Source organism: Lycorma delicatula, chromosome 12 (genome assembly GCF_047948215.1).
Source record: "Lycorma delicatula isolate Av1 chromosome 12, ASM4794821v1, whole genome shotgun sequence".
NCBI lineage: Eukaryota > Metazoa > Arthropoda > Insecta > Hemiptera > Fulgoridae > Lycorma > Lycorma delicatula.
Genome location: NC_134466.1, coordinates 28,270,610 through 28,286,275, shown reverse-complemented (window position 1 = coordinate 28,286,275; position 15,666 = coordinate 28,270,610).

The window sequence follows — 15,666 nt, the reverse complement described above, 5'->3', positions numbered from 1 at the left end:
TTAAATTAAAAACGGAAACTTAAATGATACATTACTTTCCCGACAAATAAAGCTGCAATTAAAAGGGAAATTATGGTGATCATGCCAAAAAAGGGGTGTCGGGTTATTTGTAAATATTTACATTTTAGAAATCGGATTGCTTTGGTGATTCAGGGGAGATCCCATGAGGGTCTCTGGGGTGGCCAAGACAGGGTAGAGAAATCTGCTGCCACGACACTCGGGAGCAATTGAGGTAATGCTAAAAGACGGATGCCGGTTGCTCCTGGGGTGTTTAATAAGTTTGAAAAAAAATTATTATATTTTCTAATTTTATTTTCTTATTTCAATATAGCGTTTTAGTGGTGCTATATAAGAACTAACTACAGAAGCGTTGTACGTATAACCTTCCAACCGTAGTGGCGCTGTTATAATACTTAAATACCTGATTAAGAATAACTTAGCTAATTACAATTAGTTGATAATATTATTGTTTATACAATGCCGGCGAACACTGATAAGTAGGCGAGTCGATGGCTAGTTGATTAGTTACCTATGTTACAACAATTTGCAGAAATGCATCTATAGATTATGAATTGAAACACAATGTAGCCTTTCACCATGTGCATATGAAGTTATCCGATGCACGGGGTTTGCGATTATCTGATGTATCAAAATCACAAGAACAGGAAGATTTACAAGATCCGGCCCGGAGGACCAAAACAAAAAGATGTTGGAGAAAGATGTAAACATGGAATAACATGTGGACTGTATCAATATTCATATATTAATTAGTAGGTGCTACTTCATTTCCGCCGGGTTTGTAAATGTAAAGTTATAAATTAAGAAAGAGACTGTTAGAAAACAAATATAATGTATTAACACTAATTATTCACAAAAGAAAAACAATTACATCATGTTGAAGCTAGCAACCACGAATAAGAAGTTATTAAAAAAAAACACAAAAACAGATGTTTCTATTTATTTATTATTTGGTACCTTTGGTTCACGCTAAACCATAGGTATGCCAAATGGCAAACCCTTCTGTGTACCTTTCAGCCATCCTCTTAAATATATAGAACAATTAGTACATAATATATGAGGAGTCCACGTCTTATCCTGATCACCAATTTTACAGTGAAAATACAAATGATATGATTTTTTAATTAAAGGTGTAACTCTTTCTGTTTGATTTTACGGTAAATTCACCAAATACATAACAAAAGGCATCCATATCGTTTACACTACACAATTTCGAGGCATTATGACAGCGCACTGTTAAACTTATAATAGCAAAAAACTGAACAAAATTAATTCATTCCTAAATCCCGTGCTTAATACAAACAACACAGCTGTGTTTTCAGCTACATGTTTTGACTTGCACAGATATGATTAATCTTCTCTTGCTCACTGTTCAGTATTAGATTTGATGTCATAATACGTGACTATGATATGATTTAATTCTTTGTCTAGTATTGTTCGTTTATTGCTTACAAATTATATTAATAAAGTTAAACGATAAAAAATGAGCTAACAACATACAATATAGGAGCTTAAAATGATTACTACGTTGAAAAATGAAAATAAAACCTTTAAAGAAAATTTAAAATTTTTTCAAAAATGGTGGGTGATAGAAATATTCTGAGTTCATATTCGTTTTCAGTATAAAAAAATAATTAAAATCATGCATCGCATGTTAGGGAACAAAAATTGTGTTTATCACTGTAATCGGCTTTTGTTAAGCATGTATCTCATAGAAATAAATTTGTATTATTTATGATCGTTTGGAAAGTCGAAGATTTTTGTTGTTATATTCTTGAATTTATATAAGATCGATTCTTATTACTTCTCTGTGCGAAGTAAAGGAAGTACTTTGATCGCGAAAAATTTCTGTTTTCAGTTTTCAACGGAAATATCCATTTTGACTAGTTTCGGCGTGATATCTGTACGTACATATCTCGCATAACTCAAAATCGATAGGCCGTAGGATGTTGAAATTTTGGATTCACCGCTGTAACAGCTAATTGTGCAGCTCCCCTTTTGATTGCAATCAACTGAACCAAAAGTATCCAAAAAAGCGCAAAATCCCCCCAAAAAATTGAATTTTGGACTTTTTCATAACTGCATTAATAAGTCTTCATTGAGAGCTTTTCAACGATACATCTTAAGTGGTACTTATTTTCATCGGTTCCAGAGTTATAGTCAAATAAAATTAATGAAATATTTGGATCTTACAATGGGAAGGCATGTAGGTTCGAATCGGACTTTTATTTTTTTCCCTGTTTAGCCTCCGGTAATTATCTTTCAGATAATACTTCACAGGATGAATGAGGATGATATGTATGAGTGTAAATGAAATGTTAGTCTTGTACAGTCTCAGTTCGACTATTCCTGAGATGTGTTGGTAATTGAAACCTAACCACCAAAGAACATCGGTATCCACGATCTAGTATTCAAATCCGTGTAAAAATAACTGACTTTACTAGGATTTGAACGCTGTAACTCTCGACTTCCAAATCAGCTGATTTGGGAAGACGCGTTCACCACTAGACCAACCCGGTGGGTTTCGAAACGGTTTTAATCTCCTTTTTTTTAATTTAAATATATTGATTTATTAATAATTATTAACCTCCGATTGTAAAAAAAATTTAAATAAATAATAATTCAATAATAAAAAAAAAAACTTGAAAAAATATCAGAAGTTATTAATGAAATAAAATTTTAGGTACTTTCCATTTTAAAAAAACGTTTTTATGTAATTTAATAAGCGTACAAGGTAGTTTTTAAAAATGGTAAGATAATCATGCAAGCATAAAGCACAGAGCTTAATTTAAATGAGTTTATGTTCACAAAATTTTGAGAAAATTTACCCAGAAAAAGCCATACTGTCTACCTGAAGTTATTGGTTCCAAAATTTTACCGACAAACTTCCCAATACACATGAGTATCTGTACAAAATTTCATCAGAATCGATTTGTCCAGTCGAAATTTGTTAAGTTTCAAACACGCCAACACACCTACAAAAACGTTAGTCTCCTTACTGCTTTGTTTTATCGGGTCACGAAACTTCGGAAATGCAAAAAAACTACTCTCCATTTATGGATTGATTACCATACCTTCCTTCTTGCGCATAGTTTAGTGGTGCCGGAAAAATTAAAAAAGAAGCAGTGGATTTTTAAAAAAAACGTTTTCTCATGGGTTCCTTATATTTCAAGAAATATAAACACCCGAGTGTTATTCTTTCTTTGAAAGACCGCAAGGCTTTACTTGTGTTAATTTAATATATATATATATATGTTATAAAATGAATAATTCGTAAAAATTATATGTCCTATGTTTTTTACCTGGGTTCCTGTATTTTTAATCTAATGAGGCTTACGTATGAATATTTGATGTTACTATATGTTATGAATATTTAAATAAATTGATAAACGTACGAGCATATCGTGTCGAAAATACTGTCAGCTTTTTTCCCATAGATAGTACATACTGATTTATTCATGAGGTCATGAATTTAAAATAATTTTGTTTATCAATTGATAGGGACAGAAATACTTTTTATTCCCTTGAGAACTTCGGTACAAATATTATTCAACTTTTTTCTGAAAATTTGTATTGAACTTTGATTTGAACAACTTCTACGAATGTTACATTTATCTATAATTACATTTCGAACGGTTAGTTTTTATAATTTTTTGTAATACAATTATTTAATTATAAGAGATAGTGTGAAAAGTTTTAACCTTAAGTTTTTTCTATACGTAAAACCTCTGCATAATTTAGATTAAAATTTTAGATTCAGCCGTAGACTTAATAACACTTTTATTAATTTTTAGATACGTTGTATATTTATGTAATAAGTACGTATTCGACCTAACTCCATAAAGATTAGTTTCAAAAAAATAAAAATGTTAATCGGTAGTAATTTAAGAATTAAAAAACTGTCAAAAAAATTGTTAGAAATTGAAATATATATATTAAAGTAATTTGTTTTTTTAATTCCCTGACATCATAGCTCTAGAGCTATGCTGAAAGAAGGAAAGTATGGTAATCAGTAAAAAAAATGGGGTATTTTTTTGCATTTCGCGACGTTTCACGAACCAGGGACACCAAAATACAAAAAAAATTAGTGGTCATACTTACGTACGTGTGCACATGTATTGGCGTGTTTAAAGATAATTAATTTTTGATTGAATAAGCCGATTTTGATGAAATTTTGTAAGAGGCTCATGCATATGGGGCAATTTGTTTGTAAAATTTCGGGGTCAATATCTCAAAAAGGTGGAGTAGACGGATTTATTTTATAATTTTCTCAAAATTTTGTAAACATAACCCCAATTTATATTATGCTCTGTACACGGGTCCATGCATATCTTATAATTTTTAAAAAAATTTGCCCCTTCTCCGAAAGTCAAAAAAGATATCTTTTTGTTTTCCGTTTTTATTTTATTTATTTTAAAATCCGGCACCATCGTTAGGTATTGCTTCAGAGGATGATTTACAGCGTCTGAAAATGCCATACTTGGCCGGGATTCGAATCCGGGACCTCCGAATGAAAGAGTGAGACGCTACTACTCCCGGCACGGAGACCGGGATTTTTTTTCGATTGGGCCATCTAAGGATCACGTAGCACAGCTTTAGATTCTTCCTAATTTTTCAAAATTGTTTCATTCTTTCCCTGTGTTTTTTATTTCTCTACTACATTTTAATTTTTCATTCTTAGTTTTGGGCTTTTCTGGAAATTTAGACTTGTCTACTACTTTTCTAAATGTGTTCCTATCTTCAGTTATTTGTTTCGAGATATTTAATATTTTTAAATCCTTATCAACTTCTTTATACCGTATAATTTTTGTTTTTCTGTTTTTAAAATATGTAAATAATCGCTTAGATAGTCCGTTCTCATCCATTCTGTATAGATATCAAAAAAATTAAGTCTTCTTTTTCTTATTACTCGTACGGGTAGTTTCCATTATTTCCAAATTTAAGTAAATCTCTTCTGAGATTTGTAAGCCTACATTCTCCGTTGACGATTTTAGGCCCGTGAATTTTTCTAAATATGTTGTTCTCCATTTTAATTATGTTAATTTTTGAAAAATTTTGCAAACTTACTGCTCCGTATAGGGTTTCCCGTAAAATGACTAATTTATAATGTCTAATTTTCGCATTTATTGTGATGGGACCCAGGAACGTCATAGCCGAGCCCGGTTAGCACGCCTCGTCGGTGCGAGGCAGGCAGCTAAGGAAGATCTAACCGGCGGGCCGAATGACCATGCCGGACGAACTGCCGGTAGGTGGGAACGCCGTTAGAATAATGGACACTCCCCTGGGCTGAGTTATACTTGATTATAGGTCCAGCCCAGGGGAGTAGGGGAAAATATAAACTATTTTATTGTACAAGCCTTTATGTCTCCACACTTACAAAATTCAACTTAAATATCAAATTAAATCTACGGACCGTTCTATACGTGTAAAATTCGCAAGTAAATTGCTTGATAACATTGAAGATAACGAGAAATTCTTAAAACGTGTTATGTTTACGAATGAAACGACTTCCAAGTTAGTAATTATATCGAACGGCATAATTGTAGGATATTGGGTTCTCAGCAACCTAGTGAAATTATTGAGTATGTCAGCGATTCCCAAATAATAAACGAGTGGTACGTTTTGATTTCCTATCGTGTGATAGGCATATTCTTTTTTCATGAACCTACTAACACAGGGAATTTTTATTTAGATGCGCTACAACTGTTCATTTTCCCGCAAGTCGACAAAATTGTACAAGAAAGTAACGTTGCTGTAATGTTTCAACAAATCGGTGCGCCCCCAGACTTTATCCTAGGCGCGCTCTCAATGAAAGATTCCATAATCGTTGGACTGGAAGGGCCGGTCCTTTGCTTTGGCTTCTGAGAAGCCCAGATTTGACACCCGTAGATCTTTTTCTACGGGGTTACGTTGAAAATATTGTCTACAGTAAAAAAGAAACAGGGATGTACAATATTTAAGGCTATTTACCGCTGCTATTGTCGTAGTCAGCCTAGGATGATTCAGCGAACCTGGGCAGAAGTCGATTGTCAGCTGGATGGTTAGCAGAGCGACCAACGAAACTCATATTGAATCTTTCTCAGGTATGTAAAAAATCGTTTTGAATTTTTAAATTAAATACTTGTTTTATTATCTTTAGTAGTTTCTGAGATACGATTTTTTAAATTTCTGCATACTTTTACCGTGATCCTAGCATATTAGAATCACAGTTTCAAAGATGTGTTTTCGACGTTTTGACAGTTTAGAGGTATTGCATGAGTCGGCTTTTTTTTAATGAATAAATGATTCAGTAGAACTGATTTTAAATAAATTAAAATAGAAATTTAAAATAATTTATTCCATTTTTTTTTTTTTTTAATTTGGAAGCTCCCTATCAGAGGAAGAGTACTAACTATTTTAGTTACTCTACTTTTAACAAAATACGTCTTGAGGTTAAAGATTTGAAAATGTGAATTGTGTTTTCATTTTGGGGGCTCCCGCACTAAAAGGGAATCATTCGGCTAAAATAATTTTTTAAGAAAGTAATCCCTAAGTGGTGATAATAAATTTAAAAAATAATCTTTTAAATTTGTTTAAAAAATATAAAAATACAGCAATAATTCTAAATAAACAAATTATAATTTTCCAGGAAGAGGTGAAAATATGTGGCTAAATCCTTTTTCATGAAATACTAAAGAATACAGGCTAAAAAATTAAGATCTTTTTTTTGTACCTTTTAAATACCTATTTGGGATATTGATTTAAATTTAAAATAAATTGAAAGAAAGATTCTTCAAATGTTAAAAAAATATATTTTGTTATTACAGACGATTGGAATGACAAGAACAAAAAATTTTTAGTTTGATTATGTTGGCAGAAGTGACAGCAGTTCGTGAATATTAGTCTTTTCCTTTTCCGAGTGCGCTGTTTGTGTAGCGTTCCAAGATGGCTGACAAAGGAAGACTGACTGTCGGACAGCGCGTAAAGACTGTCATTTTTTTTATGAAACAAAAAATGTAGTGCTTACACTAAGACGGTTTCATACAAATTTTCAAACTCGGTCGGTGGTCGCCCTCATTTTAAATAATACGCGTAGACTTTACGAAAAATTTAATAGTGACGGTTCAGTTTTCAAGAGTAATCGCGATCGGCCTGCCGATGTTCGTTCTCCACAGAATGTCGAAGCTGTCAGAGAAGTGTTGCTGAGGAGCCCTAGCAAATCAATAAGAAAAGCAGCAGTACAACTTGGGATTTCTATGCGATCTATGTAGCGAATTTTAAAACCTGATTCTCATTTGTGTTGCCACAAATGAATAAGAGTGTTGCCTAGATTAACGGTTGACAATGACATCAAACAATGATATTAGCTTTGAACGGGCTGGGAGACGTATTGTTGAACGATGTTTTTTTGTTTTCAGATTTCATCTAAACGGAGTTGTTAATGAACAGAATGTGCGATTTTGGACTTGCGAAGATCTACACGTGCTTCATGAGGTACAGCACGCTCCATGAATTACAGTACGGGACGCTATCTCAAGTCACGGGATAATAAGGGCAGTCTTTTTTGAACAGACAGTGAACAGTGAACGTTATCTAAACATGCTGAGTAATAATTTTGTTCCTCAACTCCTTGCAATGGGTTTTGATTTGAAAACGAGTAGTTCATGCAGGATGGACCCAGATCGTACATAGCTAATGTTGTTTTAGATTTTACACGTTCTGCAAGAAACTTTTAACGCAAATGTCATTTCAAACAGATTTCCTAATTGTTTAGTGTCTGGATAGAAATAGTCCCCGAACAGTCCTGTTTTGAATTCGCGGACGGTGATGGAACTGCGAATGCTGATCATGTAGACGTTCAACAATAACCGAGAATATATGTCGTCGAGTTATTAACAACATAGAAATTCGCGTTAATGAAGTAGCTGCAGCTAGACGTGATGGTGGACGTAATGTGATAAGCAGAACATAATCTCCACGTATGTAGTAAACACATTGTATTTTATTTTTCTTATTACAGTTTAAATAAATATTTTTTAACAGAATGTTGAATTATTTCGTGCACCCCTCTGTATATAAAAAAATATAAATATATAAAGTAATATTTGTGGGAGGCTGTGTGAATACTAAATAAATGTTATTGGAATTTGTGATCTCAATAAAAGAAACTTAACATTTTTTGAAAAACTTTTTTTGTTAAAGCGCCCAAGAAAGATTTAAAATTATATTTCATTCAAAATACCCCCTATTCTAATTTTTGTAAAAATTTAATAATTTTATCCTCCCTAAGGTAGTACAAGTCTACCAAGTTTGAAAAAAATCAACCGCGTCTGGGTTATAAGATCAAACACAGACCATAATTATATATACTTGCATACGTAGTTCAAGCGTCCGTTAACAAAAATTTTGTTTTTTTTTTGCTGGATCGTTGGAATGAAAAGTATTTCGCAGATTATTTACGATTTATTAATATCTATAGCCATCGTTAAAAAAGTTTTTCTTAGATTCTCGTTAAGGTACAAAAATTAAAAATACCAATTTTAAAAACTTTTTTTACCGATCAAAGTACTTTACCGTTACATCTCTAGTTTCTGTAGACAGAAAATCAAAAGCTTTAAAATAATCAGTTAAATCATTTTTTTAAATTCACCGTAACTGTCTGTGTAATTAACAGCAAAAAATTGAAAAATTTATGGAATCAAAATACGAGGAGTAAGTAGTACTTAAAATACGAGGAGTAAGTAGTACTACGAGTAGTACTTCTTGGATCAAGAAGTAAATTACTATATTAGTAAATCACCGCTAGGTATCCGCGCTCTGATTAAAGCTACACGAGCGCTTCGTTAACACCGCAAGGTATCCGCGCCCCGATTAAAGCTACACGAGCGCTTCGTTAACACCGCAAGGTATCCGCGCCCCGATTAAAAGCTACACGAGCGCTTCGTTAACACCGCTAGGTATCCGCACTCTGATTAAAAGCGATGAGTGCTTCAACACCGCTAGGTATCCGCACTCTGATCAGTATCAACATTATTACTTGTTGCGCACCAGAAGTAGAATCAATATGTCAGAATAAACTTCAACCCGCGGTTTCTTTGTGGACAATGTTTTTAACCATTTTCTGAAGGGTTTAAAATCAATAGCATTTAAGAGTCAACTAAACGCAGTTTAGTTATCTGTATTAGTTACCGCTATCTATAATAGTTCCAAGCAGTTCATAAAATTCTCTCGATGATGTTAGAGATACACGCCCTACACTTACACAATGGCGTACTGAGCGGCCGGGAGGTGAAACCAGACACTACCGCAAGATTGATTCCGTGGCTGCAGTGCGCTGATTCAGAATAGCCTTACATCGGTTAATAAATAGTCGAGTTATGGGAGAAAATTGATGTAGTAATTTTGTTATAATTATTAGGTCAATTATTGCGAGAAAATTATTAGTTAATTTGAAACTTATTTACAGTACTAGAATTAACAATAAATAAAAAAAAGAATATTTATGGAATTGAACGTAAAGTGGAGGACATGAAATCAGACACATAATTACAACATCAATTTTCTCCCATAACTTGCTATTTGTTAACCGATTTTCAAAAATAAAATGCCATTTTATTCAAAATAAAAGGATTAATATTTTAGCAAAAACATAACTTTTAATAAACTAACATTTATGGAGATATAACGAATTGAAAAATAAACATGGCCGTCATTTTGTAATTTGCGAAGGTATTTAATTCCTGACTTTTTTGCTAATTTTGAAACTTTATTACCAAGACGCGTACCAAATTTGATTCGTCTATCCGAACTTGAGATATAAATTTTTATATAAAAATAACAAAATGGCGGACAGGGATGAGAACGAAGGAGAAATTGCCATTTTTCCCAAGGATATTTTTTGTTTAGTTTTACAAGTAGAATCCGAAAAAGTATAGTCAGCCCACTATTTTTGAAACGCTTTGTATACATAAAAAAAAAAATTAAATATAATAATAAATAATTAATTTATTCTATTCCTGTCCAAGACAAATTTTAATTAGGTATATTTGGATACTGGAGTTCCTTAACGTTGATTTTACCACGCAAGCACAATGAAAAGTTCAGGTTATAGACTCTTAAGTCTAAAACATGTTTTTTCATAAATTTAATGTCATTTTATTTTTAACTTTAAAGATAATTTTTGCATACACGTTTTTGAGAAAAATTTTACGCTGGAAAAAACATTAGAAATCCTACAACAAAAGAAAATTAGTTGAGTTCTAGAAAAAATAAAATTTTGTAAAAGAGTCATTTATAGGAAAAAAAGAATAGAACACCTTTACTTTTTTAATATTTTGTTTATTAGTCAATTTAAAATTGCTTGTTATTTAATTATCAAGCTTTGACATTTTTTGTCACACAGTATATTTTTAAAATATTTTTTGATAGCACTGAAAAATATTTTACAAACATTGTCACAGAATATTTATTGTAAAAATATTTTTTTCTTACAGTAATTTACTAGAACGTTAAAATTAAAGTATGGATTTTCTTCTACTTCACCATTTATTTCAGGTAATGATTGTATTTGTTTTATAGACGATAACCTTCTATATTAAGTGCTTTATCGAAAACCGTTTTAGTATTTAATACGTATAATTTTGGATATTTGCTTATAAATTGTTACGTATAACAATTGTAATACACAAAATTGAATTGTTAAAGCTTTCATTCCAAGCAATGTAAAATTTAGCGGGATAGAAATAATATTTAATATATATATATATACATACATACACGCTTTCAATTTATTATTTCCTTGTCCTTGATAGTAATAGACGTTATTATAAAAAGTCTGACGTGGACACCTTCCTTGAACGCCTATTAAATTACATTACACATTTTTAAAAGTACACAAAATTTTATTTCACAAACAACTTCTTCATATTTTTTGTTGTTGTTATTATTGAATTATTATTTATTGTAAAACTTTTTTTTCAATCGGAGGTTAATAATTATTAATAAATCAATATATTTAAATTAAAAAAAAAAAAAAGTTAAAAAAAAAAGTAAATGAAGTCTGATTCGAACCGATGTACCTGTAAGATCCAAGTCATTAATTAAAATTTTATTTGCCTATAACTCTTTTTTGGGACACTTCTGGTCCAGTCGATGGCAATCAAAAGGGGAGGTGTACGACTAAATGTTACAACAGTCCTAAATCCATGCAACATCCTACGGCTTATTGTTTTTTGAGTTATGCCTGATACATACGTACGTACAGACGTCACGCCGAAACTAATCAAAGTGGATTCAGGGATGGTCAAAATGGAATTTTCCGTTGAAATCTTGAAACCAAAATTTTTCGCGATCACAATACTTTCTTTACTTTGTACAAGGAAGTAAAAAATCTTCGAAAACAATGTACAGATAAACTTTAACGATCAATTTAGTGACAGGATTCAAGTTTTACTTATTTTATACGAATTTTACCTCAAAATGTACAATTTTATAAAGTAATAGTCAATTTGTGGTTGATAAAGTCTAAATTTTAACGCACATATTTTATGCTAAAATAACTAAAATTAAAAAAAAAATCAATTATAAATTACGTTATAAACGTATCTTTTTTAATTTTAACAAATAATATAATACTAAAAGTTTAAATGATACAAGAACGTGAAAAAATAATTTTAATTAAACAAAAAGGGAACATTTCTTTTTTTATAAAACTAACGCTATTGTCTTGAACGTAAAAAACTTACTTCAATATTGATTAAAGAACAAACTACAAAAATGTTTTTATTCTTTCATTCTGTCCATAAATTAACCATAAACAATGAAGTGTCATTCTGAAATCAAAAAAATACAATATATGTACATAAATTTATATATTTAGTTAATTTTTAAGGTTAATATAACTAATTTATTGCTTTCCGGAGGAATGGAGTTATCCGGGCTTTAAGGAATACAGTATAAAGCAAAGTATTTAAATCGTGTCAGATTTTCAAAAAGGAGTTTTTGCAGATCTAGATGTTTTCATAACCAAGGCAGTTTTGTAGATTTACTTATTCCAAAACATTTTACTTTTTTCAAGAAAATCTTTACTGATATTTAATTTTATGGCTGGAAATTACATATAGCATAAATTAAATATATTTCCATCGGCGTGAATATGAATATTCCCGTAGAACCTACACAGTATTATCTCTAGGTAATTGTTGGTTAGCTGGCATCTCTCCCGCCACCACCCCATTCGGTCGCCCTAGAGCATAAACCAAATGTCCGTGCCAAGAAACGGCTACTGTGCCTCTAAAACAGTATAGCGACCTCGATCCTACATGCTCCTAATGAGCTACCTAACAGCGTGAGCGGATTAAGCAGGGTGCTGTACACCACCCGCTTATGTGTTCCAACCGCTCACTTGTCAAAATTAAAACTAAATCGGGGAGGCGCACCCCTTGTTACAATTAAAAACTATCGGAAGTTAAACATTAAAAGACAGCAATTTAAGCTGCCACGCCTCGGTCGCTGTATGCCAGCTAGTACCTGATCACCATTAACAGCGCTTGAAGCTTATCTGGCTGGTGGCCAGCCATTATCTCAAGAAAGGCTTCCCACAGCAGCGCTATAGGAATCCATATTACATTATACTAACCCTTAAAACTACCGATGACGGTTGAACATCGCAACCTCATCGAGGAACTCCCACACGGTCCGACAGTGCGGCTCTCGCCACACTGACTCGCCGTTTGTGAGCGGCCAAGTTTCCCCCTGACCTCTAAGTTCCAGGGTAGCTCGATCTCTGGCCCCCCCAAGATATTCTTGGGGGGGGGGGGGCAGAGATATCATCTTCCAAGATGATATTTCTATTTCTAGGTAAGTTTTAATTTAAATTTAAGTTTCTTTAAAAATATTATTCCTTTATAATTTCATTTATCTTTTAATTTTACAATAAAATATGTATACCACAAATGATTTCATGATAATCATTTAACGCTGAATTGATTTTCATAAATGTCACTTATGCGTACAATCCGAAATTTGGGGCCTCAAAAAAATTAAAAGTTTTAAATTAACTATTCATTAAAACTGGTTAAAAAGAATAAATACTAACTAAATTAATTTATATTACAATTTTAAAAAAAAACGCATTACCGCATTCAAATTTTTTATTTCGTTATCAAGAAATGTAATTTGTTGAAATGCAAATTATATATAAGGACATTATCCTTTTATAGTTAACATTTTTATAACGAAAAATGGCCTCATGACGTTCATTGAAATATTCTTTACTAATTCTACTCTGATTTGCAAAGTTAATGCAAAAGATTACAAGAATAATCGATTTTATCATAATTTCTTTTTTATTATTCTTTTTTCATATAAACGCTTTTTCTAGTATTATCTTATACACTTTGCATAAACAATAAAAAAAAAAAAATAAGTAAGATAGAAAAAATTGGTTTAATAAATGCACTAGTGTAAAGCTGATACTTCAGTTAATATATATATTAAATAATGAAGCACTCGATACGAGAAAAAATTACGTTTTTAATATGCAAAGTAGGATGTAATGTTAAGTTTAATTATACATATCTAAGAATTTAATTGTACAATTATTCCATGAATTATATATATATAATTATTTGTGATTGTGTGTATGCGCGCGTGAGATTAATTATGCAAAAGCATAATTCGTTAGCGTGGAAAAAGAACGTTTGCCTCCTCACCAAGAGAATGATCCCCACCCCTCGAGAACGAATCCCCTCACACTAGAATGTCGAGGACAAATCCCTTATCCTCTAGATGAGCTCTCTTTCTTCAAAAATAAATTCTTACTTTTATCCGTCCTTGGTTTGCTTGTAATTTTAGTTAATATGTTTGGGGGTTGTCTTATACCAGTTTTATTTTCATATTTTTACAAAAACATGCTTGTTGAAATTTTATTAATTATAATCAAAAAAAATAATCATTTAAAATAATGTACATTTAAAATATTTTTAAGTTTTCACTTTTGCACAACTCGCATTACGAAGCTTTTAAATGTCAAAATTCAAAAAAAGTATCAAAGAATATCATATTTACTAAGAATAAATCTGACTACTAACTTTAAGATTAAGTTTAAAGTTCAACAATTTCAAAAAATGAGTCTTTACTCGGCTTCTTTGACAAGTCATCCAATACCTCATCTGCAATCACTGCGATATCTCGGTGCATGTTCAGGATTGTCAATCCCGTCGTTCTGTCTGATTCCCCTGTACTTCTAAGGTAAATCTTCCGTCCCCTCAAGGTGCCGAACGACCTTTAACAGGTTGCAGTTGTGACTGGGAAGCTATCATTACCTTGAAAATTTTTCTTACGTGAGAAAATGATGAGTTCGTACATACTTTGAGTGTTTTGAAAGTATCCGATATATCGAGTTTTTCTTGAAAAGCAAATTGTCTCCGTAAACTTGACTCCACCCAGCCATGCATTTTGCGAACACTGAAGCAAGTCTTCATATGTGTTATACAAATACTGTGTATGGTTGTTAAAATATTGAAATTTTGTAAAATATTTTTACGCTTAAAGAATTTGTTCTTCAGGTGCTTGATAAATTCTCCAACAAAAGGAAAGCCAGAATTATTCTTCTGGATTCTTTGCAGGCACGTTATTAAAAGAGTTTGTCGTTAAATTTTTCGTGACAAGTTTATTTCAATATCGTACTTTTGACAATGCTGCTTCATATTATTAAAGATTTTCTTGAACTCAGAATTTTCATCTACACGTATCTTTTTTAAAGTACAGGTAGACGCATTAGCTAACTTAACAGCCTGTGACAATCTATATTTTTTTGTTTTTAAGCTGTTGTACTCAATGGTAGGATAAAATACACTGTACAGACTGCATCGCTCTGCAAGAAATTTGAAATTCAGCACTTTTCAAGTATTAAAAAGTCTGCAAGCCACACTTTAAAGTAGTCGACATTTTTTCAAGTGCTTTAAAAAGAAAGGGCTGTAACTCGATATATTTTTCAACAACCACATGACGTTCAACCTTGCGTGTTGGAAATAATTTCTTCAACTTTTTATGCTTAGGCTTAAACGTTTTACTTCTTTCTTCAGTTTCAGCTTCTCTGTCAGCTGCAGCCCACAAACTAACAATCAAACTGTCTTAAAGTAACTAACTAATTTAAATTAACAAAAGCTCACGAACACTAACTAAAAAGCCTAAATAATTAACTACCTTAAACTAACTAACTATTTTGAAATTACTTTAACTAATTAACTAACTATATAACTCACTAACTGACTAAAACTTACAAAATAACTAATTTAAACTAACAAACTAACATAAACAAAGTAACTAACTTACTCACTAAAACTAATACTAAATAAATAACTAAAACTAACTAACTTACTTAAAACTATCCAACTAAAACTAACTTAGCCTAACCATAACATAGTCTAACCTTATATAGCATAACCGTAACTTAGCCTATTACCTTTTTTCCCTGTTTAGCCTCCGGGAATCACCGTCAGGTATTACTTCAGAGGATGATTGATGATGATATATAAGAGTGTAAGTGAAGTGAGTGAGTGTACAGTCTCATGTCGACCATTTTTGAGATGTGTGGTTAATTGAAACCCAACCACCAAAGAACATCGGTATATTTTGCTTAACCTCCAGGTCCGCCGTTAGGTATTG